The 24,899-nt window shown below is 44.3% G+C and overlaps 1 protein-coding gene across 5 annotated transcripts in view; it reads left to right on the top strand.

The window, feature by feature from the left end:
* Positions 1-24,899, top strand: part of EVA1A (eva-1 homolog A, regulator of programmed cell death) — a 312,143-nt gene that overhangs the window by 245,407 nt on the left and 41,837 nt on the right. Inside the window, exon 1 of one of the 5 annotated variants that reach the window (XM_084623449.1) lies at positions 8,518-9,075. The exons of the other annotated variants lie outside the window; for them this stretch is intronic. The gene's annotated coding sequence lies outside the window, so the exon portion shown is untranslated. Of the gene's footprint in view, positions 1-8,517; positions 9,076-24,899 lie in introns of those variants that run through there. 5 annotated transcript variants of the gene reach the window in all.

The following is a 24,899-nucleotide window of genomic DNA, read 5'->3' as shown; positions in this document are numbered from 1 at the left end:
CACTGGAAGGTGTTCCTCCTGGCCAATAAATAATCCTGTTTGTAATTAGATATTCCCAGCATTGGTTCCATATTTCCCCCATTCACCCGCATGTTAACCTCTCAAATGCCAAGTCATCCATATGCACATGTAAGGCTTGTGTGCTCTATGCAATTTTTGCAACATCCATTCAGTTTAACCAGTGTTATCAGTCATGTAAGCCATAATGTCGGTGCGCCATCAGTTACCACCACCCTTTCAAGCCTTTTAAGGGGCAGATCCTTTGTTAATGAAGCTATGACAGTTAGAGGAGTTGCTGCCTTAAACTTGATTTTGCACCACTGAAGTCCATGGGGCTTTGCCCCTGCCTTTATCGGTTGTCATCTAGTCCTGCTCAGACAGGTCTAATCTTTACCATGTGTAACACACCAGTAGCAGACAGAGTCCCTCGACACTAGGGCGCCCAACAGTGCAAAGGCTAGTGGAGGTAAATCAGTACAAGCAACAGTGAGAAATTTTAGCAAAATCCCCCAAGCGTAGATAAGACTGTGGGCACTTCCGTAAGCCTGTTGTTTTCAAGATGGTCAGCAAGGAAGCATCCACAGGTCTATATGAATGACCGTTGTCAGAACATATATTGTATAATCAGCGGGGACTGAGTGCTTTGAACTCTGCCAGGCTGATCTGCTGTGTCATTGCCACTCCGTTGGTGGACAGGACACAGTCTCAGGGTAAAGTACAATACAGAATTTTATTAAATCGTAGCTAATTCTGAGCAAGGCCCTGCAGGTAAATTGGCAGTTGAGCCTGTATGAGGCATCTTCTGTCTTCCCAGTCCAAACAGGGACAGCTTTGTCTCACTTCCTGTTCCCTTGCAGGGCAGAGCAATTGTTTGATGGGTAGAAGAAAGGTCCCACCAATTAAAAAGGAGTGTGAGATGCCAAGAGATGAATTATCCTCTGTTTAGGGCCCATCTTTTACAGTTTCCCTTGCAGGTTGGCTCCATAGTGGCTAAATCTGCTCCTACTAGATATAGTCTGTATAAATAACAGATGTAATAGTGTGGCAGGAGCAGCACCCCCTTGGGGACCTCCAGGCACCCTGACACAGGTCTCCCCATGGGGGAGAGAAGTCTCCAGCTGTGGTGCCCACTGTAGCAGGCCTCCAGCCCACCAGCCAATTGTCCCTTCGGTCTCATCTCCCAAACTGTTGCTTACCTCTGTGTCAGTCACTCCTGTGGTCGAACTACTCCTCCCCAGTAGCAGCTCCAGCTACTGTTGCCTCCACAACTAGAGTTGTCTCCACAACTCTGCAAGCAAAGCTCCCTTCAGGTGGGGGGCAGAACTCTATCCTGCTTCCTGGCCTGCCAGCCCTTAGCTGAACCAGGCCCTCTTCTCTTATTCCCTCTCCAGGCTTGGTATTGGCTGCAGGGATAGCAGGGTGGGGTTAGCTGGGCCCAGAGACTCTCCTTCTCTGGAGACTCTCCTTCTCTTCCCTTCTCTGCTGGCGTGGGGCCTCTTTGCCCCATTACAACAGACTACAGGGAAACCTGTCTGAGAGATTACCCTACCAGGCAATCTTCTAGCCCTCGAAACCACCCCTAAGAATACTTGAACATAATGGAATTAATTCTCTCTTGCTCTCCCACCAGTGAATAGTGAGTGCAAAAGACTTCTCTGGTTTGGTTGTGTTTACACGCAGTGGTATAAATGGCTACTCAAGGTATAGGCCCACTGAATACAATTCTTTTCCACCTCTACTAAGCAATGGATATTTGTTGGTCCCTTGAGAGGTCATTTAAGGTAGATTTTCCCTGTAATTCAAATACAAGTGGTCTCCATGATATTGATGGTTGGGATTGTGTAGGGAACACACTCTATAATAACCTCAGCATCCTAAACTTGGTTACTAGCCAGATTTGTTACATTAAAACAAATACCACTATCTGGCCCAAAAAGCTGGTGGAAGGAGGTCAAAAGCAAAACACTGCTGTTACTGAAGAAATAATGGATGAGAAAAAATTGAAGCACAGAACAAAAAAGTTCTATGAAAAAGCTGTTGTTTAGTTTTACATAATTTAAAAATGAAGACAACTGCCATTTTCAGCTCAATCTCCCGTTTGAGTGGGTGAATGGATTTACCATTTGAAAGAAAGTATAAGCCTCTTTTGCAAAACTGCTTGGAGATCTATTTAGAGATGTGTCTGAGTGGCACAGTTCATATCACCCAAAGTTGTGGGGCACTCAAGTCCAGCAGTTTGATTCAGCCTGTTTGAAAAATAGTGGTCAGACCCACAGTTCAGTATCTAGGACTCCAGCAGCCAGTAGGGGTTCAGGTCTGGGCATTTGTTTTGGCCCTCATCTCCATATCGAATTCTGTGTCTATATGATTGTCTGGAAGTGATGCCATTAATGCTGACACAGTGATCTCTCTGGCAAGCCACATAAGTCTTCCATCTGGGTATGATGCAATTTCCTTTGTCTCTTTGTTAGATTAAATAGGCTGCCCCCCTGCTCCCTCTTCCTTGAAGACTATTTATTACTTCTGGAATTAATAATTTTTAGTATTTGAAGGTTTCCTGCAGACGGATCAAGAGAAAATAGAACATTGCAATGAGAGGGTCATTAAATCAAGTGTATACTATGAAAACCTACCCACTTCCCCCCTTCCTACTGTGTATGGATCTACTCTCAGTTGCATACAGTGGTTATCATTTCAAAGTCAACTTTGGCTAATAGGGTTCATACAGTTATTTTCTTTACTAAATGTACTGAGAAAACTGGCATCTCAGATACCTAGAGCCCTGCGCGGATACAAAAATATGTATCCGCATGCGATCTGCCATCTGCAAAAATTGTCTGTGGATGCAGCTATCCGCAGATACCCGCGGATTTGTAGGGCTGTACTTACTGTGGCCGGGCTGTGGCTCCGAGGCACACACTCCTCCCCCTGCCTCCGCCCGGCCAGGGAGAGCTGCGCTGGCAGCTGTGGGGAGCCTGCGCGGAGTCGTGGACCCTCCACCTGCCCTCAGCCAGTCAGGGAGCCTGGGGGGCAGGGATATGGCTGAGGGCTGATGGAGGGTCCCCCTGACTTCCTGGCTGGGCTCCACTCTGGCCTGGCTGGGGTGGGAGAGGGGTGACCTGTGGAGCTGCTCAGGGGCTGCTCAGGCCCCCCGCCCAGGGCAAGTGGAGGGTCCGCCGTGGCTCCCCACAGCTCTTACTGTGGCCGGGCTGCGGCTCCGAACTGCCCTCCACCCTGGCCAGAGCTAGGTTGGGGAGAGCTGTACTGGCAGCTGTGGGGAGCCTGGGTCCCTCCACCTGCCCTGGGCGGGGAGCCTGGGAGGGCAGGGACACAGGCCAGGGACTACTCAGGCCCCTCGCCCAGGGCAGGTGGAGGGACCCAGGCTCCCCACAGCTGCCAGCGCGGCTCTCCGGCTCCAGCAGGGGTGGAGGGTGGGCGGCTCAGAGCCGCAGTCCGGCCAAGGTAAGAGGCAGGCAGGCAGCTGTGAGGAGCCGCATGGTGGACCCTCCACCTGCCTGTGTGGGGGGCCCGAGCATTCCCTGGCCCATGTCCCTGCCCCCCCAGACCTCCCCGCCCAGGATAGGTGGAGGGTCTGTGTCACAGTTCCTCACAGCTGCTGCCCGGCTCTTACAGTCAGAGCTCTGTGTGGATACAAAATTTGTATCTGCAGCCGCGATGCTATCCGCAAAAATGGTCCATGGATATAAAACAGATACCTGGGGATTTGCAGGGCTCTACAGATACCATTGCATTGCTAATCGTTGGCAAATTTCTTAGTGGTGGTGCTAGCAGCAGGCATTTCCACCCTGCTCCAAATAAGATTTAACGAGTTCAAACTTTGCCCTCTTCCTGGGATTCGGCTTCATTGGTAACTTAAATGCTAACAAAACAACATAAACCTCAGCCTATGTTTTCTTCCCAAGGTTGGCTGCAACTGTTCCAAGGCCTTGTTCTTTCAGTCCAGTGTCATTCCTAGCTGTCATATATCCTCCGGGAGCTAACACGCTGAATCTACCGCCATGAAGCAGCAGAGTTTACTCTGCAGCTTTATGTAGGGTTCTAACTCACAGTGGGGTCTTCAGATCCTGACCCTCTGTAACAAGTGAGCACCGCATTCATTGGTACATAGTTACACCAGGTGCAAATGTAGCACACTGATTCCCTGCGTTTGATTACACTGCCCTCTAGTGGTTGGCCCCAGCAGCTTGAGCAGTGGTTAGCCCTCCAGCTCCAGTGGAAAGGGCTTGCACTTTTGGTTCTGAAGGGTCTCTGGTTCAATCCTTGCTGACATCCAGAGGTGCCTGCATGTATGTGGCCATGGGTCTACTATAGAAATAACGGAGGCGACTTATTTATTAATTATTTTATTAGGGGAGAACAATGAGGAGAAGTGCAGTTTCTGAGGTTCTCAAACTTTTGTACTGGTGACCCCTTTCACAGAGCAAGCCTCTGAGTGCAAGCTCCTTATAAATTAAAAACACTTTTTAATATATTTAACACCATTATAAATGCTGGAGGCAAAGTGGCCTTTGGGGTGGAGGCTTACAGCTTGCGACCCCCCATGTAATAACCTCGTGACCCCCTGAGTGGTCCCGACCCCCAGTTTGAGAATCCCTGTCTCAAAGTGATTCATTGAGACCACTCAGTGGCAGCTTTCTGTTGCTTCGCTGTTTTCATTTGGAGTCTCATTCACTCATTCCATTCTCAGATTTATAACTCATCCATTAAAAAAAATATCTAGTCCTGTATTTGAAACTCTTCTCTTGCAGGTCTGAGGGTGGCAGCAATTTTTCTTTTAACACGATTTCGGACATATTTGTTTGTCTGTTTTTAAGCAGAGAAAAACATAAAGGTTCACAGAGGGTTCACGCTTTTTAATTTGAGCTCCTCAATGGTGTGAAACTAGTTTGGTTACATTGGTCCTGTTCCTAATGGACCAATGTCCTCTGGGGCAGAAGGATGGTTCGCTAAATAGGACATGAGCCTGCACTGTGGGAACTTCGGGGTCTCTTCCATACTCTTCCACAGACTTCCTGTGTGACCTTTGGCAAGTCATTAAATTTCTCTGTACCTTTGAATCCCACGTGTGAAATGGGGATAATAGCACTTCCTTATTTCAAAGGAGTCTTGTGTGGCTAACTCCATTAAAGATTGTGAGGTACTCAGTTATTATGGTGATGAGGGGCCATATGAGTATTAAGATAGATAATTACCCACACAGTTAATGCACAGTGGGATTTTACTGGTGGTCTCAGCATAGAAGCCAAGGGCTGGAAGAGCAAACCAGCATTCTCTTACTCCTAGCGTTGGCCTCTTCAACCCAGGGTTGAGGTGCATTGGTGAGGATGCTAGCACTCCCTCTGGTATTCCTGTTCTGTGACGGAATAGAAGACTCCAGACTCCAGGCTGTCAATCAGGCACCTTTCACCTGCTCTACAATTATATGAAGGAATGTATCTGAGAGTCATACTTACACATTTTAACAATCTGTAATGTGATCTAATTGCTTTGCATAACGAAAGCAGTTTGGGGGAGGATTTGAATAGAAACGGAGATCTAGTCATCCACTAGACTCAGACATTCCAGGCTCCTTGGTTAATAGCATACCATGTCTGTGGCTATTTTCAGTGCTCTAGGGGTTGAGGATGTTTAAGCTCTGAGCTCTGTTTGTGATAATTGAATTGTTACTGATTCTCCCAACCACTGATGTATTATTGGCCCGCTGATGGGCAACAATAACCAGTGACCTGCTGCTAACAGGGGAAAAAACAGTGCTTATCTCCTTCAGTAGAAGTGAGGGGGGAATTTTCACTTTCCTGGATCCTTGTTTCATTTGAAGTTGTTTGAATTAAATATCTTTATTTGACATCCTGCATGCCTTTTCTTTGCTGTTAAGGAATGCAGCTGGGCTCTCTGTACATATGGGTCTGTAAGACTGTTTTCTTGAAAAGGATCCATATTGGGGAAGATTCTGAATAATGCTAATAAATACGTAGTGCTTATATGATCCTGTGGATGATGAGCATAATAATACCTGGCTCTTCTATACCACTTTTCATCAGTAGATATCAAAATGCTTTGCAAATGGGAGGTATTATTTCCCCCCATTATATAGTTGGGGAAACTGAGGCACAGAGAGCAGGGGACTCAGAGTCTGAAGATTTGGGGCCTATTCACAGCTCTGCTACTGACTCACTATGTAGCCTTTGGCAAACCTTCTTTTTTGTCTTGAGAAATTCACTTAGCTAATCTAACCTTCACCTCCCCACCTTTCATGAAGCACTTAATGAAGAGCGCTGTATAAATGCACTTACAGTGATGAGTGCGGGATAGAACCTAACTAGGCAGAGATAGATGCTAAGCATTATTGTAGCACTTTTCATTCAAGGATCTGAAAGTGTCTCACAATTATTATTATCCTGTGGACCAGGACCCAGTAGTGCTAGGTTCTGAATTAAAATTTACAACACTCCTTGAAGGAGGGAGGAATTATTATCCCCATTTTACAGATGAGGAGGTGGAAGCACAGAGAGAATAAATGATGTCCCCAAGGTAAGAGAGTGGTAGAGGTAGGATTTGAACCCACAACACTTGACTCTCAACTTCATTATTCAAACCAGATGGGAATGCTCAATCTCCAGTCTCTATAACATAGCACAGTATATCTAAAATGGGACCAAATAACTCACTTTACCAAGTAGATTCAAAGGGCCCCATTTTAAAAAGTATTTAGGCATCTAACTTCCATTGAAATCAATAGGAGTTAGGTGCCTAAATACTTTTAAAAATCTGGTCCAATGAGCCTTTCCAGTCCGCCAGCTAGAAAGCTGTTTTTATTTACAGTTAAATTGAAATCAATATTTTAATTACATTTCAATGACATTAAGGTTATGAAATAAATAAAAGGGGAAAAGGGGAAATGCGGCTGTTGTGCCCTTTACAATTTATTTTCTTACAATCTTACCTGTTAAGAATTCCAGGCTTAACTTGGGATTTCCTGGCTTTTATTGCAGTTTGAAATTCAGGTCTTTAAATGTAATTGTAGACGTGGGTAGGACAAAGACATACCTTCTAAGTTGATTTGTGGATGCCAGATGATCAATGCACATTTTAAAATATATATTTATTAATTTCTCAATGGCTAATAGGAGAGACTCACAGTAAATGTCCAGCTATTGCCCCATAGAGAATAATATGAATCTGTGCTGCTTATCTGTCTGGCTAGTCACAAGTCTGAAGGAGCACATGGAGTCCACTCCGGATGGGGGATGGAGCAGCACCTTTGCACATGGGTTCTAGTGGGGAAGGACAACTATGGCTGGGGTATCAGCCACTGAAGCGGTCCATCACCTTGACAGCTAGGTGATTAATGTTAGAGATGGACAGTAGACAGGGGGGTTAGTGATTCAGCTGATGGTGCTTTTCCTCAGAGTCAATATTGAACCGATGCCTCAGCCTGGTACTGGGGACACCAGGCTAGGGGCAGTGTCATTTCTCCTGTCCTCTTGTGGAGACTTTGGGGATTTGTGTCATGTTTCACAAGGACGTGGGTGTATGCTGCCCAAATTCCACTTTAAGTCATTGGATTCTTCTCTCAGAATATTGCCCCCTTGCGTGGGGACAGCAATCTCTTTCTCACTTCCTTTTCTACAGTGTTGTGCAGTGGATCGGGGCTGTGTTAAGCATTCCAACCAGAGTTGGGGTTGGGGCAGTGCTTGCTCTTATATAGGACCTGAGTCTACAAACCTTTATTCACCCCTTGCACCACTGCTTGCAAGAGTAAGGAATACTCCTGAGGTTAAAGGTTTGCAAGATTGAACACGTTGGTTGTAAAGCAATTTGGGATTCTTTGTGGTGAAATGTGCTATATAAATGTAAGACAAAAACAATTGCATATCACCAGCTGTGAAAGCAAACAGGGAACAAGTACAGAAATGCCACTTTATGCTAATACCAGCCTGAGTATATCTTTTAAATCACGGTATCCATAAGTCAAACTAATTATTATTCTGAGGCTATTCCTGGTAGCTAAATCCAGTAGGTTTTCAGTCTTTTTTATTGCCAGAATGGTGCAAAGAGCTGTATTTCATCTGAGAATTAGGCCCTATATGTTCATTATTATTATTATTATTATTTACTACTAGCACTTTGAAAGGATATAATCTGTGGAAACGTTTGAATGTGCAATCAAAGAAGCTAACAAAAAAAGAAAAACAAAATTAATATGCTGGCCCATTGTCGGGGAGGAGAACTGAGCTCTGGTTTCAAACCTGTGGTCCTTTCAAAAGGACTCCAAAGCTGGGGGCTAAGAAAAGCAGAATTGTTGTATTTTTGCAGAGCTGGTTAGCAGGAATGTGTTGTCTGGCAGACTGAGGCAGTGCTGCTTTGGGCCAAAAAGGGGAGTGTTCTGTCTCTTTAAAAAATCTGGCTGCCACTGAGTACTAACAGACTGGACTTCTCTGCTGGTTTCTTTTCCAGTCTTGTCCCCACCTGGGTGTGTGTTTTGGGGGCATGAGAGGGGGCTAGAACTGGTGTGGGGTGAAATGGGGGGATAAAGGAAATGAGACAACCTTTTCCCTCTCACTGACTCAGCCAACCCACCAACTGTTTCCAGTTACTCAGCAAGCAAGCCTGGATCTGTGTGTATGCGTGTGAAGCGTGTGGAGTCAGTGACAGACACGAGCTGAGCAGAGCGGCTGTCCTTGGTGGCCTGTGTTATTTAGACGGGTGCTTGGGCATTCCTGTAGTGATGATTTTTTAATTCACTCATTCTGGAGGGTGCCATTGGTATCACACTAATAGCCGGGTTTGGTTTTCTTAAACGGGAAAAGCAGATGTGGCAGTCTGCCTGGATTTGTTGCTGGTTACAATCCTCAGCTTTGTCCTGTGCATGCGCTCCCTGTGGCTCTGTGGTTGCTGTCACTGCTGGTGCTGAAGAGACAAATTGAACAATTTGTGGCCACAACCTGTAGGATCTGTAGCCTAAAGAAAAGCAACCTCCCTCAACTCCCCCCAGAACCATCTGCTGGAGAGAGGCCAGGGAACTTCACTTCTCATTGCCTTGAGGATTCAAAGGTAAGACTCAGACCTTCCAAACTTTGCAGTTGTTTTGTCTTAATCTAGGATCCAAGTGAAACTGCACTGGCCTCTTTTTGCTCCTGTTGTTTAGAGCTTGGTAGAGCTGGCTTGAGATGCTGCACTGTAACCTAGCTAGTGAAAAGAAAAAGTAAAACATTGATGTTTCCAGAGAGCAAAATACATAATCAAATGTTTTTGCAGCTAAAGGACCCACTCGGGTGTAGCTGATGCTGTAGGGTTTGTGTATAATTCAGCAAGGCAATTCCAATGCATGTGATTTCCTCTTGCTCATAGCATTCCTTCGCTGTTACTTCTTTTCTTTTTAGTCTTGCTTCACTTGCTCTGCTCTCTGCTTTAAATTAAGCCCCCTATAAATGTGTGCTTTCTGATTATTGCAATCTGCCTGTCTCTGAATAGTAGATCATTTCCTTCCTCGCTCTCCAAACCACTACACCTCTGCTTATGTGGAAAGGAAGGTGGTTGGCTTTTTTCTTTGCTATGCCTGTAATTACTGCCTTTGACCCTCAGGCCCATGGGATAAGATCTTTCTCAAATCCAGATTGTCATGTTGAAGTGATTTACTTGTCTCATCTTTCAGAGCCCCCACCCCCCACACATTACCTCTAGCTGATTCTGTACGAAAGAACTTTCATTCTTGCTGTTAGAAGGACTCCCTCGGTCTGTTTGAAATATCAGGTTCACATGCATCTTTCATAAGAGGGATTTTGGAGACAAGAACTCTCCTGGAACGGGTTTGGGCCTTTTTTTTCGTTGTTATTGAGTTTGTCACTGGAGCATAGGACAGCTGATGAATGTTGTGGTCGAGATGGATGACGGATGTAGCAGCTTTGTATGCTGTGTATGTAGCCTGCTTTAGTCACCTCTGATGTGTTAGCAATGTTCTAAAGCCAGGCAAGTGCTCAGGCATAGCTCAGTGACTGTGAAAGAGGTCTTGGTCACTGAGTTGGAGCTGGTAGGGCTGGCATAAATAGAGCTGGGAACACTAGAGTTTCATCTGTGCCAATGATCCCAAATTGCTTGACTGGTTTTAAGCACATTCCCTAGGGATTTGCCATCTCCATTCAACACATTCATTTGTATCCTGGTTAAGATGTGAAAAGTTCTATCCATCACACCAGCTTTTCTTACATGTCTTAGGCATTTTAAAGAGCATTTAGGGACCAGGTGAAACTGAATTCCTCTAAAAAGAAAAGGAGTACTTGTGGCACCTTAGAGACTAACAAATTTATTTGAGCATAAGCTTTCGTGAGCTACAGCTCACTTCATCGGATGCATACAGTGGAAAATATAGTGGGGAGATTTTATATACACAGAGAACATGAAACAATGGGTGTTACCATACAGACTGTAACAAGAGTGATCAAGAAAGGTGAGCTATTACCAGCAGGAGAGTGGTGGGAAGGGGGACCTTTTGTAATGACAATCAAGGTGGGCCATTTCTAGCACTTTATAAGAACAGTAGGAGGGGAAATAAACAAGGGAAAATAGTTTTACTTTGTGTAATGACACATCCACTCCCAGTCTTTATTCAAACCTAAGTTAATTGTATCCAGTTTGCAAATTAATTCCAGTTCAGGAGTCTCTCATTGGAGTCTGTTTTTGAAGTTTTTTTTTGTTGAAGAATTGCCACTTTTAGGTCTGTAATCGAGTGACCAAAGAGATTGACGTGTTCTCCGGCTGGTTTTTGAATGTTATAATTTGTTGGGCCTCTCCTGTAGTAGGTAACTTCTGGGTACGCTTCCTCAGCTCTCATCCCCTAAAGCCCCTACTCTACTTGCGCTACATTGATGACATCTTCATCATCTGGAAAAGAAGCCCTTGAGGAATTTCACCATGATTTCAACAGTTTCCATCCCACCATCAACCTCAGCCTGGACCAATCCACACAGAAGTCACCTACTACAGGACAGGCCCAACAAAGAAAATAACAGAACGCCACTAGCCATCACCTTCAGCCCCCAACTAAAACCTCTCCAACGCATCATCAAGGATCTACAACCTATCCTGAAGGATGACCCATCACTCTCACAGATCTTGGGAGACAGGCCAGTCCTTACTTACAGACAGCCCCCCAACCTGAAGCAAATACTCACCAGCAACCACACAGCACACAACAAAAATACTAACCCAGGAACCTATCCTTGCAACAAAGCCCGTTGCCAACTGTGTCCACATATCTATTCAGGGGACACCATCATAGGGCCTAATCACATCAGCCACACTGTCAGAGGCTCATTCACCTGCACATCTACCAATGTGATATATGCCATCATGTGACAGCAATGCCCCTCTGCCATGTACATTGGCCAAACCGGACAGTCTCTACGTAAAAGAATAAATGGACACAAATCAGACGTCAAGAATTATAACATTCAAAAACCAGTCGGAGAACACTTCAATCTCTTTGGTTACTTGATTACAGACCTAAAAGTGACAATTCTTCAACAAAAAACCTTCAGAAACAGGCTCCAATGAGAGACTGCTGAATTGGAATTAATTTGCAAACCGGATACAATTAACTTAGGCTTGAATAAAGACTGGGAGTGGATGTGTCATTACACAAAGTAAAACTATTTCCCCTTGTTTATTTCTCCCCCCTATCTTGTAAAGTGCTGGAAATGGCCCACCTTGGTTATCACTACAAAAGGTCCCTGCCCCCACTCTCCTGCTGGTAATAGCTTACCTTACCTGATCACTCTCGTTACAGTCTGTATGGTAACACCTATTGTTTCATGTTCTCTGTGTATATAAAATCTCCCCATTATATTTTCCACTGTATGTATCCGATGAAGTGAGGTACCAGGGTACCAGCGGTACCAGCAGGAGAGTGGGGTGGGGGGAGAGAAAACCTTTTGTAGTGATAAACATCCATTTTTTCATGATTTGTGTGTATAAAAACAAACATCTTCTGTATTTTCCACAGTATGCATCCGATGAAGTGAGCTGTAGCTCACGAAAGCTTATGCTCAAATAAATTGGTTAGTCTCTAAGGTGCCACAAGTCCTCCTTTTCTTTCTGGTAGGTAGGGAACTTTTACAGATGAGGAACTGAGACACAGTGACTGGGGCAAGGTCACACCGGAAGTCTTTGGCAGAGCAGGGATTTGACCCCAGATCTTTTGAATCGTAGCCTAGTGCCCTAACCTTTTAGTGGGTCATCCTGCCTCGCTAACTAGCCTACTGGGGGTAGTTAAGTCTTCCTGGCCAGTGTTAGAGAAGCATGGATTGATGGTCAGGGCACATAAAACTGACTGGAAAACGGAACCTCCATTTGTAGCTTTGACTCTGACATTGACTCTGTCTGTGGCCTTGGTCAATTAACTTCCCTTCCTGTTTCTTCAGCTGTAAAATGGATATGCCTGGTTTTCTAGCACTGAGGGTTAATGAGTTAGTGTTTGTAGATCACTCGGAAGCCGAATGCATAAATATTATTCTTTCAGTCCTTGGGCTTTCTGCTGAGGCTGCTAAGAAGGGTGTTAATTATTGTCAGTTTATGAGATGGTTTCAGTGAGATAAGCGTACAGACAGAGAGCTGTGTTGTAATTAACTAGGGACCGGCCAACACAGTGTTGATTTCCCTAGTGAGATACTCAGTTATTGTTAGTGTGAACTACGGCTACTGTTATTTACGGCCTCAGTTCAGAAAAGTACTTGAGTGCATGCTTAACGTTAAGCACCCTTCCTAAATAGGGATTCTTTCCCAAAATGGAGCCTAGCCTGTGATGATAGCGATACTGCGCTCATCTATGGTTCCACCAGGTGGCTTTTCTGCTCAGCTGCATCGTTACTGGTGGAGCACGGGGAGGCACCGGGCCTCCAGCTGGTAGAAGGCTTATCTGGCTCTAGTTAGTAAAAGAGCCATTCACGTTGCTCCAACGCAACAGTCATAATTCAGGACACTTTTAAAACTGTGTACAGAGCAGCGGCTCTTTCATTGCTCCTGTAAAGCAAACAGATCAGTCCCTCAGGAACAAAAGAGGGGGCCGGGGGTTGAACATGTATTCAGAGAGGTCAGTTTGCTGCAGATTACCAACCCACATTTGAGCATCTGAGGAACTAAGACACTGATCCTCGAAGGTATTTAGGCACCTAACTGCAATGGGAGCTAGGCACCTAACTATCTTTGTGGCTCTGGCGCTAAGCAATTAGAGCATCAGTGATTAGACAATCTATATGCCCCAGGGAAACCTTTATGGTAAAGCCCTTGCTAAACAAAGCCACCCAACTGGTGCTGGAGTCAGATGGGCAATTAGAGCTTGTGTAGTGGGATTAGCAGCATCTGATCTGTGGTGATCCAGAGCACAAATCTGCATCTCTGGAGGGCTCCTTCCTGTGCTTCCCCCGGATCCCTGAGGCTCATGGATGTTCAAGTATTGTTAGCCCTTTTCAGTGGCTGTAGGAATGTCTTTCCCTGAGTTACCTCATGCACAAGGGCTGAGACAACAAACCCACCAAGGTAACCAGATCCTAAGTGTGATTGTACCCACTTCACAGGGGAGAGACTTTGCCACCATGGTGAAAATCATGCAAGTGCCATTGTACCAGGTCTTGTTAGGATTTATGATGAGCTCGATTCCTTACTTGGCCATACAGCAAATGGGGAGGAAATAAGCAGCCTTCCTGCCTTTGCATTGCCTGCAAACCGATTTGCCCAGAATAGCAGACCCTGCACTGGGGGGAGCACAGGGGTGCTGTCAATATACCCTTTCCCCCAATGGGAGTAACTCAGTAGAAAGGGGGCAGGGAGCATGTGGGAAGTCTTAAAGAGATAATAGGGAGGTGGGATAAATGGGAGGAAAAATTGTGCCACAAATGCCTCCCTCCACCATGGGAGCTCCTGAAAACCCCTATTAATATGCTAAAAATGAAAATTAAATGGATTTCACCTTTGATGCTGGGAAGAGAAGCCTGTAAAGCTTTAAAGCTGGGGCATTTTAGGCTGTTTGAAAGCGCAATTCCATCCTGGTTTGAATTGTCCAGTGGCTGGCAGTTACAGACTTTGTCTGCCTTTGGAGAACTTGTTTCCAAATGCAACCAAAACGTCTAGTTTCCAAATCCAAGGGCCAGATCCTAAACCAATGTAAATCACTGTTCAGTTGAAACCAACGGAGCAATGCCAATTTACACCAGCTCAGAATCTGTCCCTGAGCCTTAACGGACAAGTAAAAGGATTCACGTAGGTCATATTTATTGTGTAGTGAGAATTCTGTTGCGCCACCTCCGATGCAGCTGTATCCAACAGTCCAGTGTATTTTTATGTGCGCATGGGTTTACTATAGGCACTTCATAAATCAAGTTCTGAAAGCTCATACTTTGGGGGGGGGTGGGAATATTACAAGTCAACTAAAAACTGACACAATCTCTAAGGTGCCCCAAATAAATTTGTTAGTCTCTAAAATGCCACAAGTACTCCTCGTTGTTTTTAATCTGGGATTGGTTCAATTACCAACAAGGGAAGGTTTTCCAGGGACCAGCGTTTTTGTAAGTAAACAGTAGCTTGAGTGGTTGGATTGCGTACATCTTTTGGCAGGGCAAAAGTTGCATGCTTATTAATAATGATTATTTATTTCATCAGTCTGAGGCTGCTCTGTCTCTGCAGCTGTGCCCTGAAGCAGGGAAGCGAAGCACAGGCAATCCAGCCAGAGCGCTTAGGTTTTATTGGAAAGCGCTGCTTTCATTGTGAGAACAGCTTTTTACAGCTTGTCTGCTCCAGCAGCCCCTGCTTTGCTCTCAGGAATGCAAGGGGCTGGAGGAGAAAGGAGCTGGGCAATGTGCTTTTGATTGGAACTCTGTGGGGGCACGAAAGAGGGTAGAAATGAGAGTAAGAAAATAATAAAACATTCTCGTAGGGTAGGGGGAGGAGAACATTGAAAAGGTCCATAGTAATGGGAATTTAATGGGAGATTAGCTCCTCTTTTCTACCATTGCCTCCAGTTCTTATCATGGAGTTTCTTGTGTTTTGTAGCCCTAAATATAGCGTTTGGCATGAGATCCGACGCCTTCCAAAGTCCAATGTGCTGTGGAGCTTGGGTTTCGTACAGGCCCCTTTCCACTTGCATTGCCTTTCGTGGAACATGCTGTTCAGTGAGGACCACCCTTAAAGATTTTTGTTAATTGTGGCTAGTGTGGTAGCAGCAGCAGAAATCTTTGTATCAGTGATCCCAACTTTTATGGTCTCCGTTATCTTCTCTGCTGACGCTAGAGAAAGAGTATCTTGTCTGTCTCGCTTCTTTTTCCCTTTGCCTAGCCAAGATAATGCATTGGTGAGGCATATAATATGAATGATTTGTCTTAAGCTCTACACAGTGTCCACAACTAAAACAACTATGCCGCCTGCCAGAGTCAGATTGCTGCTATTGCATTGCTGGGTGTTTGGCTCGTTAAGTTTTTGGCACTCTACAAAATTGAGCAGATGATTTATAAATGTTATAGTATAGAAGCTCCAGTCCAAATTCTTCCCTCACTTATGACCCATGCAATCCTATTAACTACAGGGGGGTTGTGCAGGGTTTGAGACATGGTAGAATATGACTCTCAGTGGTCCCCACTTCTACAAATGGACAAGCAGGAAAGAGAGAGAGAGAAATGGGCCTGAGCTGCAAAATTCACCCGTGGATCTGAACTTCCCTAAAGGTTATTTGTGGTGGGGTCCAGGGGTTTCCTGTGGGCTCACCTTTAGCGGTAAAGAAAAAAGAACATTTCATTATCACTGGGTAACAACACAGAAGGTTAAAGGCTTCACTGGGACAAGGGACTTCTTTGTCAAGGGCTAGATGGTTCCCCACGAGCAGCATGTAGCAGTCACAATTCTTTTCAGCATGACATTGTGTTGGCTTGTGGCCTTTTTGCTTTTACGCAATTGGAGGATGGTAATAAAACCTTCAGCTTTCTCTTGAGGTACGTGGTAAATTATGCAAAGGTCTAAAGGCCACCCACCCCCCACCTAGACACACACAGATACGCTTAGCCCCTGGATATTCTTCATGCATTGTGGACCTGTACGGTTGATCCTAAAGTTGGCCTGTAGTTTGTCAGCTCTGGTTTTGCATAGCTCAACTTTCTTGCCTGTGTCACAAAGTCATGTCCTTTGCTGGCATAGGCCCAGAGGTTTACCAGTGCTTTGGTACTGAACACAGTATGATATGATGGCTCACAAACAGGCCTCCTTCTCACTGCTGTAGTGGAGAACAGAGATGAGTGAAGCTAGGGGTATTGTGTGGCTGAGGACACAAAGCCTCACCATATGAAAGTGAATGGCTTCTGGTCAGGGTACAGAGAATGGTTAGATAGCAAGATTGGATGCAGGTTGGAGTGTCATGGTGGGTTGTGGGAAAGGATAGGGGACCAGTGATAATCAACGGTTGTGTGGGGCCTTTGGCCAGTGTTTCACTGGGGATGCCTTGAATTAGCAACCGATGAAGCTAGCTAACTTGTAGTCTTCCTTTTATCTCCCAGTGAGGTAGCTGACTTGCTGTGGGCCATGACCACAGACTTTGTGCCTGATTGGGGGGCACGCTAACAGGAGCAATCAAGATCAATAGCAAGTTAATGCTCTAGTGAAGAAAAACCCTAAATGAGATTCTCCAGCAATCGTAAAGCACTGGGCATTGGAGAACACTACTAATTTTGTTTTCTGTAGTACTGGAAAGCAGCCTGATTCAGTTTTCCACAACTACATGGCATCCAGGTCAAACACAGCAAGGCAAACAGTGCATCTTTCAAGAAAACGTCCTTTTGGGTTTCATTCTGGAACCAGATGAAATCTTCCTTCTCCAAGACTCCTTGGCCAGCAGAGAAGAGTATTGTATGTAATGAATGTTAATGTTCCCACACCTTTCCAAATGGTTGCTCTGTTGCAAACCAGGTTTGTCTGGAAGACAGAATTCTGTCTGCATGAAACAATGCCTGGGTTGTGATGATGGATTTAATTACGTTTTTTTTAATAATTAGGTGATTACAACATATTATTTTGCTTGACAGCAATGACAACCCTGTGGAAGAATGTACAGTGTTACATATAAGAAGAGTGCTTTATAAGAGTAACGACTGTCTATCATGATCGTATGAGAAATGAGATGAAGGCACAACATTTCTCAGTTCTAGGGTGCTTTGGTTTGGGCCCATTTCTGATCTAAATACATGTGTCCAAAAAATGCTCATGCACCCACAAATGCACACACATACATATAGACCAACTTTTCCTCTGAGTCTCCACTTGGTCTCCACGTAGCATGTGTAAAATTGTAAGCACACACAAACACATACGTGCAAACACCTGTGTGTGCACCCAAGCAGTTTTAACACTTGACCATACACTAGTGCAAAAATGTGCACCTACAAAAGCCAATTGTAGTACTTGCACTCATGTGAGTTGTAGAATGGTTCATGGGTGTCTGCAAAGTGTGCATGCACTTCTGGACGCTTGCTATTTTGTGCTTGAAGCTCAGAGCTCATAGAAATACCTGGGTTATGTTTGAGAAAATCAATGTGTTGCCCTAAATATTGAAATGTTTGATAATATTTGCAAGGATGTGGGGGAAAGATATTATTTAGAATGTTTAATTATGAAGATAAATATTAGGCTTTCATCCTGCAAGTGCTTACGTGCATGAGTACCTTCATGTAGGTGAGTAAACAACGTCACTCAGTGGCACTAGCTTGTATAAAGTTACATACTTGCATGAGTGTTTGCAGGATTGGGGCCTTATTGCTTATCTACATGGGGAAGATAGTGTGCACTGAGCTAGGATGTGAATGTGAATGTGCAGAGTGTACTAGCTACTCTGCACTGATTCCCCATGTGGACACACTGTGCACTAACTGTGCCCTCAGGCAGTTTAGCTTAATACACTGAAGCATGTAGCATTAAGCAAATGTGCACAAAGATACTCGGAGGCCTGGTCTATACACAAACTTACATTGGTATAACTAATTGCTGAGGGGTGTGACAAATCCACACCCTGGAGTGACGCCGTTATACTGACCTGGCGCTTTGTCGATGGAAGAGCGTCTCCTGTCAACATAGCTGATACCTCTCGTGGAGGTGGGCGAACTACTCCGAGGGGAGGCGCGCTCCCATTGGCACAGTAGAGGCTTCGCTAAAGCAGTGCGGCTTTCTCAGTGCAGACCTGCCCTTAATGTGCAGTAAGAGTGTTCACATGGGGAGCTGGTGAGGAGTTGCTAGTGCGTGCCAGCTACTGTGGGCTTTCCCCCCATGTAGACAAGCCCTATATCTGTAACAAATGAAAGACAAAACTAAAGCATTCCTTTGTATTTAGTCCCACGTACAATTTTCCTTTTATTTCTGTTATCTGCTTCCACCTTTGGTATCTTGAAATGGAATAAAACTACTCTAAAAAGAAAGTCCCTTGATGCTAAAGTCTGTTGACTAGTCACCCTTCAACCGAACCTTGACAAGCCCCCGACTGCCCCAGTCGGTCTGATGTTGTGGCACGGTAGAATCCTGTTGCTATGTCTCTAGGCTGGGTGTCAGTTTATTTTATATACTGCAGATGTTTTGGGATGCTGTTTCTCAGACTTCAGGCTTTCTGTACATCACTGCTTCTCTTGGGGCAGGAAGGTGGGCTGGCAGAAAATACTAAAAAAAGAAGAAGAAAAAGCCGTTCACTGAACTATATAGGGCACCTGAGATGGGTGACACTTCCCTTTGGGGCTTTACTGGAGAATGGATGCTGCTTGGAGTTTGGGTATGTGCTGACTACGAACTTCATCTACACTACTGAGTTATTATTGCTGCTGCTGTTAGTTTTATTCTTATTCTTATTTGTATTTCATGGACCATGATGCTACCGTACTAGGCGCTGTACAAACACAAAACTAAAAAGATGGTCCCTGCCCCAAACAGCTTGCCATTGTGTGCTGTTGCTTGGTTTTACAGGCTCTTTTGGGTTTTTTGAATGGTCAGGGAGATTGTTGTGCCTCTGATTCTTTATAGATGTAGATAATAAACTTTTTCACCAGGACAGTGGTGAAGCACTGGAACGGGTTGTCTAGGGAGGTGGTGGAATCTTAGAGGTTTTTAAGGTCAGGCTTGACAAAGCCCTGGCTGGGATGATTTAGTTGGGGATTGGCCCTGCTTTGAGGTCCCTTCCAACCCTGATATTCTATGATAATCCCTTAGGATGAAAAATGAGGTTGCTACTTCTTGGATGAGAAGACATTAATTGCTCTACCTTTCTGTAGAATTGACTTCAGATACATTTGTTTTAGAATTTTCAGATTAGAACTATTTGCATTAGATAAATAAGAAACCTGCGTCTTGTGGTTTTTCTCCTTTTGACTTCAGTTATTTGCGTTTCATCTGTACACTGAAGAACATGCATCGCTCCTGATGTTTTGAAGTGCCAAAACCTCTACATCTGTTAATACAAGCGTGGGGTGGATTACATGTGGTGGGTGGTTAATCCATCCCTCTCAGCCAGTTGAGTTGCTGTGCTACGGATTTTTTTTTTCCTTCCATGGTATAGCATCAGTGATTGCAGATTGCTCCACAGTATTGAGATGTCAAAGCTGGTTTACCTGGGAATGATTTAGCTCTGCAGCTTTTGAAAACCTGGAGACTATATTCTTTATTGATATAGACAATGAGGTCAAATACTAACTGAACAGAGAAAGAGAAAAACATATTAGGGCTTTCATCATTTAGTTATTCTTGTTTTTTTTTCAAATGACTGCGTTGTGTGTCATAGAAGCATACAGTTAGAATCGACTGCAAGGGTCATCGAGTCAGGTAACCCCTTGCCAAGAAGCAGGATTTGTCTGGCTGATCTGGCACGGACCTAGTTCATATAATTAGTTAAAATAGTTGAAAATAGCCTCCTCCTTCACTTACCTGTCAAAACTCCAGTGCCTCTAAATGCAGTGTAAAGAAGGAGGCCAGGGCAACCCCCTACACTGTTTTCACTTTGCGATCTCTGCAAATGTTGAAGGAGAAATGAAACCCTAAATCCACACAGAGTGATAGTCGCAACCAGGTTTGCGCTGCCTTGTGTGAAGGGAAGTTGAGGATGATAAATCGTAGCCAGGTATCCTGGCTTTGGGTGTGACACACAGTGCATGTGTGATTCCCATTAAAAATATAGTTACTGAGTGCAAGTGAGAGAGAATGAAAATAACAGACAACTGATAGGTAGTCAGATGCTGCAGTGATGCAGGCTGATGTACGAAGATCACTAGCTAGAATAAAGCAGCCTACGTGAAATGAACATATGCAAAATGGTTTTGACCAGGTTAAAGGGAGCAGCCTACGCCCCTCTAGAGCTGAACTTAGCACCAGGTTTGTGTATACATAGATCCCTACGTTCATTTCCTAATTAACATCCCCTGTCCCGTGAGAGGGGCTTAGCCTTTCCACCAGTTTACATTCTTTTTCCATAGATGCAGAGGACAGCCAAAACAGGCATAGCGCCTAACAGAATGGAACCCTGATCCTGACTGGGGCCTCTGGGCAGTACCACAATACAACTAATACATAAGAAAAAAAGAATAAAGAAAAGATAGTGGGGAAAGACAGATGATAAATGCTGGGAACGATGTGTGTAACCTCTGTCCCTTCTCTGCCCCCTCAAATTACAAAGGAGAATATTAGTGGGAGGAAAGAAAACCAAACCTTTACTTATTGGATTTTTCCTGGGACAGGCTGCTTTTCAACTCGCTTTAACAAGGGAATGTAGTGAAAGTGCATGTTGAATGACATGATCAAAGAAGATCACGGATATCGGAGACAGAGAAGGCTCTTTAGGTTGTCCAGTTCATCACCAAGCTGATGTGGAATTGGTCCTTACAGTATATTTTCTAAAGCTGAGCTTTCAAAGCTGGATTTAGACACTGCATTGCTGGTAGTTTTAATGGCAGCTATGTGTCTAAATTCCCTAATTGGCTTTGAAAATCTCAACCTATGCTTTATCCAATGCAGTTTAACTGAGGCTTCCACTATTTTACTTAGAGACTAACCAATTTATTTGAGCATGAGCTTTCGTGAGCTACAGCTCACTTCATCAGATGTATGCCGTGGAAACTGCAGCAGACTTTATATATACACAGAGAATATGAAAAAATACCTCCTCCCACCCCATTGTCCAGCTGGTAATGGCTTATCTAAAGTGATCATCAGGTGGGCCATTTCCAGCACAAATCCAGGTTTTCTCACCTCGTGTGGGGGGGTGGAGGGTGAGAAAACCTGGATTTGTGCTGGAAATGGCCCACCTGATGATCACTTTAGATAAGCCATTACCAGCTGGACAATGGGGTGGGAGGAGGTATTTTTTCATATTCTCTGTGTATATATAAAGTCTGCTGCAGTTTCCACGGCATACATCTGATGAAGTGAGCTGTAGCTCACGAAAGCTCATGCTCAAATAAATTGGTTAGTCTCTAAGGTGCCACAAGTACTCCTTTTCTTTTTGCGAATACAGACTAACACAGCTGTTACTCTGAAACCTGTCACTATTTTACTTGGGAGTCAGTTCTGACAAAGCTCACTGTTAACTTCCACTCTGAAATTCAATCTAACGTTCTCTGCTTGATCCCATTGCTCCTTTTTAAAGGCCTGATACAACAAAGCACTTAAGCATGTGCGTAACTAAGCATGTGATTAGTCCCACTGACTTTAATGTCTTTTGACTGCCTGAAACCAGGTTAAACTCAATTTGGGCAAATCACAGCTTTCCTTGTGTACACTTCTGGTTTGCATCTGGTGGCTGAGCCCTGAGCATAGACACACCCTTAGAATACTGGGCAAACTCATCATTTGAAACATGAAATCCCACACAGTTTTCTTTAAAGACCATAGATTCATAGATCCATTGATAGATTCATAGAGGCCAGAAAAAGCCATTAGGTCACCTAGCCTGGCCTCCTGTGTATCACAGGCTATTACATTTCATCCCGATGCGTCTTGCATTTGGCTAAAGCATACTTTCCACAAAGGCATCTAGTCTTAATTTAAAGACATCAAGAGATGGAGAATCCACAACTTCCCGTGGTCATTTGTTCCAATGCTTAATCACCCTCGCTGTTAAAAATGTGAGCCTGACGTCTAATTAGAATTTGTCTTGCTTCAGCTTCCAGCTGTTGATGCTTGTTATACCTCTCTCTGCGAGAATAAAGAGCCCTTTCGTACCTAATATTTTCTCCCTGTGAAGGTCCTTAGACACTGTAATCAAGTCACCTCTCCATCTTCTTTCTGCTGAACTAAACTGATTGAGCTCTCTAAGTCTCTCATTGTACAGCATTTTCTCCAGCCCTTGGATCATTTTTATGGCTCTTTTCTGCACCCCCTCCAATATTTTTAACATCCTTTTTAAAATGTGGTCATCAGAACTGTATTCAGTCTCACCAATGCCATAGACAGAGGTAAAATCTCTCCTCTCCCCCCCCCAAACCTATGCACTACTCTGCATGCAAGGGTTGCATTAGCCCTTTTTGCCAGAGCACTGCACTGGGAACTCATGCTGAGTTGCTTGTCCACTATGACCTTATAAGTCCTTTCCAGAGTCCCTGCTTTCCAGGATACAGTCCCCTATTCAGTAGACATGGCCATCATTCCTTGTTCCTACTTGTATAACTTTGCATTTGGCTGTATTAAAACACTTTTTGTTTGAATGGGTCCAGCTTGCCAAGAGCCCCGGAATGCTCTGTGTGACAGCACTGTCTTCATTATGGTGCTCTAGTTCCATCCATAACAGAGTCAGTCAGACTTCCTTCCCCTCTTCCTGTTGTAGTGACCGACTGTTTGCTGACACTGGTTATGTATGCATGACCACGCGACTGGATGTGCCCAGATAATGACTCCAAACACATTGCAACAATGAGTGCAAAAGAGGTTCTCTGTTAATAGAGGATCTTTATAGCTGAACAATTCCAGGTGAGTTGTTTTCCCCCAGATTCTTTTATGAAGAGAGTTTTTAATCGGATTGCTTGTCCTGTCCCCTCCACCCTTGCATTCCTGTCGTAAAATAATGGTTTAATTATATTTCAAAAAAATCTTGGTTTCCATTATTTTATCCCATTAGCACTGCTTTTGAATTTATTGCAAGGAATCCAAGGTGTGCTAACTTCATACTTCCTCAGTCCTCCAGGGGCCAAATTCACTACTGGAATAAGTAGGCTGCCACTTCATTGACGTACTGACATTGTGTCTGCTTCCACCTGGGTGGATTTTTCCGTTTCTTTGGAATTTGAAGCCAAGTCGGTGCAGTGCATGAAAGATGCCAGGAAAGCATAAACTTGCAACAAACAGATGGTATTTTTTTGTCCTAAAGAAGGAGCTCAAATTGTGAGTGATGATTCAGTGGAACCAAGGGGTGATCTGATATGCAAAAACATAGTCAAAATTACCCAAGAAAATTCTGGATTTAACCATTTCAAACAACTACTACTAATCATGTCCTTAGCTCTTATAGAACAGATTTGCGCTGCAAAATGCCTTTACAGATTATTATTATTACTCATTAGAACTCTCTTGTAAAGAAGGATGGTGTTGAGGTTACAAGGCGAGTCTAGCACTTGGAGGAGCTAGGTTCTGGTCCCTCCTCTGCCACAGGCTTTTTTTTGGAACCTTAGGACAAATTTTCAAAAGAGCTCAGCTCCCATTTAGGCTCTAGAATAAGTGGCCAGATTTTCAAAAGTTCACTCAGCGGGTTGGGTACTGAGCTCCTTGGAGAATCTGGTCCCAGTTGTGCATGTGAGCTTTTAAAAATCTGGTCCATGATTGCTCTCTGCCTCACCTCTATCTGTACAACAGGGATAATAATACTTCCCTTTCCTCACAATTTTTCTGGCTTGTCTATGTAGCATACTCTGTATTTGTATATGACCTAGCACAGTGGGGCCCACATCTTGGTTGCGGCGTGTAGGTGCTACCTCTATATACATACCAGTATTCTTTATTTTACAGTTGTAGACTCTGAATCAGATTGGTTAAGGGACCTGCCCAGAACCACAGAGAGAGTCAATGTCAGCCAGGATTGGGATTGAGAACTATTGTGCTTGTTTTTCTGTGTCCATATGAGCTGTCAGAAGCTACCACTCTTCTCTCACTTTGGGGACACATGAGAGTTTTCGGTGAAATATGACTTGTCCAATGGTGAAGCCTGCCATGTGTTTTCACACACAACTTGAAACAAGAATGGAAAAGGTGTTTTGCTTTTTGGTAGACCTACCCTGATCTGATTTTTGGCTGGTCTGGTGGAACTTAAGACCTTTCCTCCCAGTTAGTTTTACCCTTCAGCAAAAGATTTTGAGACAGATTTCTTAGGCGAAGTTATACCAGCTCAGAATGTGGCTTGATGTTTCTTGTGCAAGTGGAAATATACTGCCACATGGCCGGGGAGTATTCTTCATGTCCAGGACTTCTGGAGATAAGTCTTAACTATTGGTAAGAAAGAAGCATGGCATTGGAAACATAGGTGCAGATCCTTTACTGTATTTAGGTGCCTCAATCAACCTACCTTTGAAGATCTGGGCCAAAGGTTTTATTATTGAGGTGGCCTCCTTTCTATCAGCATTGGGCTTGTAGCACACCATTGAGATGGTCCATGAAGCACCCCATTGCCTCACATAGGAAGGAAAAACTGCAGATTAAGCCAATGCACATTGTCGTTTGGAATACAACAGTGTTAATTTTCTAGGAGAAAGGGATGACTGTGGCCAGTTGCGATGATTGTGATTGATAGGACTGAGGCTATTTAAAGACTCAAGAAGGAGATATTTCCCCTGTCATGGAGGATTTATTTGATTCAGTCAGATTATCAGATCTGGTTCTGTGGCCCTGGAGTATTT

The sequence above is a fragment of the Lepidochelys olivacea genome (assembly GCF_965140295.1).
Source record: "Lepidochelys olivacea isolate rLepOli2 genome assembly, chromosome: 3".
Classification (NCBI taxonomy): Eukaryota; Metazoa; Chordata; order Testudines; family Cheloniidae; genus Lepidochelys; species Lepidochelys olivacea.
The sequence above is the reverse complement of the archived record's forward strand: the minus strand, read 5'-3'. Positions and strand labels throughout refer to the sequence as shown.